General features: G+C 34.1%; 1 protein-coding gene across 1 annotated transcript in view; it reads right to left on the bottom strand.

The window, feature by feature from the left end:
• The window catches only part of Rap1gds1 (Rap1 GTPase-GDP dissociation stimulator 1), a 114,633-nt gene extending 112,411 nt beyond the window's left edge, over positions 1-2,222 (bottom strand). Inside the window, exon 1 of the mRNA XM_010641009.3 lies at positions 2,116-2,222. The gene's annotated coding sequence lies outside the window, so the exon portion shown is untranslated. The remainder of the gene's footprint in view (positions 1-2,115) is intronic.
• Positions 2,223-5,936: the final 3,714 nt, after the last annotated feature.

Genomic DNA, 5,936 nt, shown 5'->3' with positions numbered 1-5,936 from the left:
CTGGTCCCCCCACCCACCAACAACAACAACAACAACAAAAAGAGAGAGAGAGAGAGAGAGAGAGAAGACAATGGGAGTGGGGATTTAGCTCAGTGGCACCACACCAAGAGTTCAACCCCTGGTTGGTGGGAGTGGGGACGGGGACGACAAGACAAGTTCTTAATGCATAAATAGGGGCCCAGGACAGTTAAAGCTCTTATCAGCCTAAGACCCTGTCTCCTGGAGCTTGCCACCGTGTACTGAACACATAGCTGCTACAAAGGGAAAGGAGCCGTGCAGGGAACAGTGGAGTAGAGAGCAATGATGTGAGTAGGTTCTTCGTGACAAGGGAATGAAACATTCTAGCAAGAACAGCTCATAGATTGATGGGAAATTTGTTTTTTCCTTCTTGGAGTTTTCTGTGTAAGTCATGCAGATGGAACAGCCACACAGGGCATGGAGACCTCTGCTGTAACCAGTGGTGTGGGGAGTTGTTCCTTTCCCACACACCATCCGGCTGGCTCTTCAGGCAGCCATTGGGGACTAATAGGTAGGCTCAGACTTTTACTATGAAAAGCCAACTTATAAATGTGTAGCATGCTCAGGATGGTCTCCATCACCCCTCCACATGATCAATGACATTAAGTGTCTTTAGCAAATGGTACATTTAAAAAGCAAATTCTGCTAACAAGGAGGGAGGGGAATCACTGAAGATAAAGGTTATAATAAAATCTTCAAAAATGTAAACTTGAGATACTCAATTCACTCAGGCTAGTTATCCTATGCAAAGCTGCCTACAGGCACATGTATAAATTAGCCTATCACATGGTTCATTCTAGTTATGAGACTAGTTATGATCCTCAGTAAGGCTGTCAACTGCCAAGGTATTGAAAGTGAGACTAAGGAGGCTCACTTTAAATTGGACTTAATGTTAATAACTATAAATAGCTACTTGTTTCTACTACAATGTGTAACACTGCCTTAGACATTCTCCTTTTTATTTAACATCTTATTCAGACGCTCTTACTGAACTACTTGTTTCAAACCCCTTTTGCTATCACTAAAATTAAATAGCTTGACATAATTAAAATCTGAAAAGCAAAGAAAATTACTGAAAGGCAATTTTAAGAGCCAGCTTTAAAATGTGCTTTTCTATTTGGCTGATTGGTACATTCTTAGAATTCCAGGTACTTGGGAGGAGGCTGAGGCAGGAGGATCTCAAGCTTGAGACCAAGATGGGCAAGTTAGTGAGACTTGTCTCAAAGTAAAAGTAAAAAAAAAAAACAAAACAGTGCTTCATTACTGAAAAGTACCATAAAAAATTATTTTATATTTGTAGTCATACTTCATATAAAAAAGAAGTAACATACATCTCCGAATGCTTGAAACTGAAATCTTTACAATATATACTCTTCACTAAATTCTTTGTCGATGACATAGTTCCAGGACAGAGAATGACATAGTTAAATACAAACACAGTACAATTGCCCAGAATTCAAAGAACAACTGAAGATCATTTCATACTTACCCACCCATGTGACAATACAGAGGTTAGTGAAGGGCAGTATGATCAAACATAACAATACAACGTGTCATTAAGTGAAGAAGGGTGTGATTTCTGTCTCTCTCAGGCTTTACCATACCACCAAACATCAACCTTACCTCAGTTTTAGGAGATTTTGGATTATTACTGATGATGCATACTTATTTTAAAATAAAAAAGTATTTTAAAATGTATAATATATCAGGAGAAAAAAATGTGAAATGTTTCCAGCTCCCCCTTGTTTTTCCTCTTTACTCTCCTTCTACTACGTAGTCCTTTCTTTTAAAGCACAGATGTGGGTGTTGAGAAAAGAATAACTATGATGCTTATCTGTTAGAAATGAAATAATGGCCTCATCTCTGGGACTGGTATAACAATCAAATCTTCCTTTCTTTGCCTATCAGTTTGGCTTTGAGTACCTAAGGAGTGGGGAATAGGTAGGAGGACATAATATTTAAAACAGTAACAGTATTCAGAGAAAGGGTTCAAAAGAATTCAAGTTATGGGAACAAGTTGTATACTTCTCTGCCCATTTCTGAAAGACTGCTGACTAGATTTTTTTTTTCTTTTGAATAAAATATAATAAAACTTACTATTTTGAGCTAGGGCATGAAGCAGACAATCCAAGCATCCTTCCAAACTGTCTTCAGTTCTGTCAACAGCTGTTATCTTCAATTTCTTTAAGGTATCACTGAGATTATCTGTTCACCAAAAAAAGAGGAGGGTGATCAGAAAGGTACTAACTTTATGACCATCATGTTACAGTGAAAGGATAAACAGTTACCACTATTATGCAGAAGGTTCCTATTATACTGAGTTTATCTCCATATACCTCCCAAATGGCACAGAAGGGCACTATTACAAGCTTTTACAACTGTCTAAGTCAGTGTGAGACATTCTGTCTATTAATAATTAAAGTACCTAAGATATTCCAGATTATCACTGAACACTTTTTAGTATTCCTATAATGAAGAAACCAGTTGGAAAAAAATGGATCAGGATCTGAACTTATATATACAATAGGCTTGGGTGTGAACTTTGATCTTTCTGATTCAGCATCCCAGAGTGCTGGGATTATAGTATTTTAGTAGTATTCTATTTTACTGTACCGTTCAGAAACCAAATACAGTTGAGAAAAACTAAATGTCTACAAAGCAATCATATAGCTTTGTAAATAATATTAATTTTCTTAGTTTGTTGTATTTTAAAGGTATAAAATTAAAAAGGTCTAGCAAAGTTTCAAAATATGAATTCAAATAATACTAAGTTAAAACAGCTACAAAGCCTACTTTAACACTTCCATTTGAAAAAATATTTCATACCAAAGTATTGCTTTATGCTAAAATGTGCACTTTGAATTATAAAGTTAGGTGATGCTCTAAATTATATGTTAATTCCTTGGTAAACTATGGATTCTCAAAACCTTTTTACATAATACATTTGTAAGGATCCCAAAAGGCTTTTATTTACATTATTTCTAAGGATGATTGCACATAAAAAAATAAAAACTGGGGGAAGGAGGGTAAGAAGGGGGTAAAGAGACATAAAAATAATTAAGATGTGTGTGTACATATGCGAACTCCTCACAATAAATGTAACCATTAAGTATTGCAAGCACATACTAATAAAAATATGAAAAAAATTAGACAGCCAAATAAACAAATTTCAGAGATTTTTACTAATTCATTGAAAAATGACAGTAACAATGGCATCTGTTTTACATGCTTACAAATCTCTATAACGTGGCTCAAAAAGCGGTAACTAGATTCTCATTCTGCATTCAATCTTTTATAAGGTACTGTTCTGGCTAAGTAGATTAAAAATTTTTCAGCCTCAAATATACTTAGAAAACAACAGAATATTTGACAGGTTTTCAGTAATTGTGGATATTATTTGATACAAGACTAAACTTGATAAGTGGTAGTAGTTCTTTGAAGATTGGTTGCCATGTCAAGGCTGAAAGTATCAATGAACATTTCCAACTGTTATTACATTGAAATCCATTAGTCTCTTGTGCACTGAATCTTTCACACATGTAAGACATTTATTATCATTCACTGATCACTTTTAAAATGAGGTGACTTAGTTGTACACATCTCTCAAATGCTTCCACATCTAACTGTGCTACCTCAAAATACCACGTTAATATAATTGCTAATCTTATTTGAGAATTCAGTTTTATCAACAGCATCTATGCCATCAGGTTTTTTTCCTTAAATGACAGTGAATTTATTCATTAATGAGAATGTCTACCAAGTAAACAAATTTTTAAAAACAATTTGTCAGAAAAACAAAACAATTTGTCAGTTCTCTTAACTAATACATGTCATTCCTGAGGGCCAAAGAGCTTTCATTAGCTCACATTTCAAACAACTGCACAAGTGCCTTTCTTCACTGGAACCATCAAGATTCCACAATGCAATACTAGTGCACACGTCCAACTTCATCCTGTGGAATACTTTTTAGAACTTATTTTCAAAGCTTGAGGTTTTAAAAGATATTTTTCCTAAAAAAAAGTTGTTTTCTAGTCCATAATGGTCATTCTCAAAACTGGTATAATTTTTTTTTTTTTTTGTAACTTTCAGTATGTGATGGTGAAAAAGACAGTAGCTATTATTCTGATGCATGTCAATATACCAGCAGGGTATATATTTTTTTTTTATATATTTTTTTATATTTTTTTTATATTTTTTTTTATATTTTTTTTTATATATTTACCCATAACTGCTTTTGCACCACTGTTAGTGAAAGTATCAACACAATGAAAAAGACAAATAACGTTACTAAGCAAATTAGCTTTGGCCACAAGGGTCCCCTAATAGGCTACTGAGGATGTGAAGGATAACTCTTTTCAGGCATTCTCTCACTTCAAAGTAGGTTGCACATTTTAATAGAATGGTGCACATGGTGAGTTCATGACAACTCTAAAATATGATAGAATCCTTTTTTTAATAAAATGAGATAATTGACTAATTGGCTTCCCAGGAAAACAAGAAGATTTAAAACTCACATCAATTAATGCTAACGTTCTCTAGTTGTGTATGACAAGTAAAACCTATCACTAATTTAGTAATCTTAAAGCTACTCCATTAGAAATCCTACTTTCTTAATCACAATCAAGGTTAACATTTATTTTCTTGGGCTGGGAATTTAGTTCAGTGGTGCCATGCCTGCCTTGCAAGCCCAAGGTGCTGAGCTTGATCTCCACTACTGGGGGAAAAAAAAAAAACAGTTTTATTTTCTTGGATTGTTTTGAAAAACTGATCTTTCCTAAAGAAATAGAAAACTATATCCATATGTACCTCTTCTGTTCTAAAAGCTAAAGAGAAGCTGTACAACATCATATTCAGGTATATTTTTTCACTCATAATATGTAGTTGTTAGTTGATTTATCTGAAATAAAGGACCAATAATATATATTAAAATTTTAAAAATAAAACTAATTATAACAACACTAAGGAAAAATATTACTGACAATGTTGGCCAAATTATTGCATTTCATCAAAATTATCAGTTGAGTTATAAGATCAACTTACTGAGTACTACAAAATATTTTAAAGGTACTGCCTCATCTGGTATGAACAATAACCTAATGCAACGTGTAAGTACATTCATATTCTTTTTACTCATTGAAACACTATTTACTTGATCTGCACAAAGACTTGAAAGTAGAATGCACTATCATTTGTTTCCTTATATGCAGATTATAAATGGAGGCATAGCAAGTGGAACAATTTATACCAAAATCCCCCAACTAGTAAAAATGCCGAGTCAAACCAAAAAAAAAAAAAAAAGCAATAAAGATAGGAAAGGAAAAAGTTAAACTGTTATTATTTGCTGATGATAAACTCTACCTAGAAGACCCAAAAAATTCTGACAAAAGACTTCTAGACTTGATTGACAGATTCAGTAAAGCAGCTGGATACAAGGTAAATACTCAAAAATCAAAAGTCTTCAATATCAGACTCACTGAGAGTGAAATTAGGGAAACAATCCCTTTCACAATAGCACCCCAAAAATGAAATATTTAGGAATCAATCTAGCAAAGGAAACAAAAGACCTCTACATCAAGAACTACAATACTCTGAAAAAGAGATCGAAGAGGATATTAGAAAATGGAAACATATCCTTTGTTCCTGGGTAGGAAGAATCAATATAGTGAAAATGGCCATACTTCCAAAACTGCTACACAGATTCAACACAATCCCTACTGAAATCCCAACAACATATTTCATAGAACTAGAGAAACCTAAAAATTCATTTGGAACCAGAAGAGGCCTAAAATAGCAAAAGCTATTCTAGGCACAGAGACATGGCAGAGGGTATCACAATTCCCAACTTGAAACTATACTACAAAGCCACTATGATAAAAACAGCATGGTACTGGCAAAGAAACAGACCTGAGGATCAGTGG

Source organism: Fukomys damarensis, unplaced genomic scaffold (genome assembly GCF_012274545.1).
Source record: "Fukomys damarensis isolate Sample0158 unplaced genomic scaffold, DMR_v1.0_HiC HiC_scaffold_32, whole genome shotgun sequence".
In the NCBI taxonomy this organism is placed as follows: Eukaryota; Metazoa; Chordata; class Mammalia; order Rodentia; family Bathyergidae; genus Fukomys; species Fukomys damarensis.
Note: the sequence above shows the minus strand (reverse complement) of the source record. Positions and strands in the feature narration are given on the sequence as shown.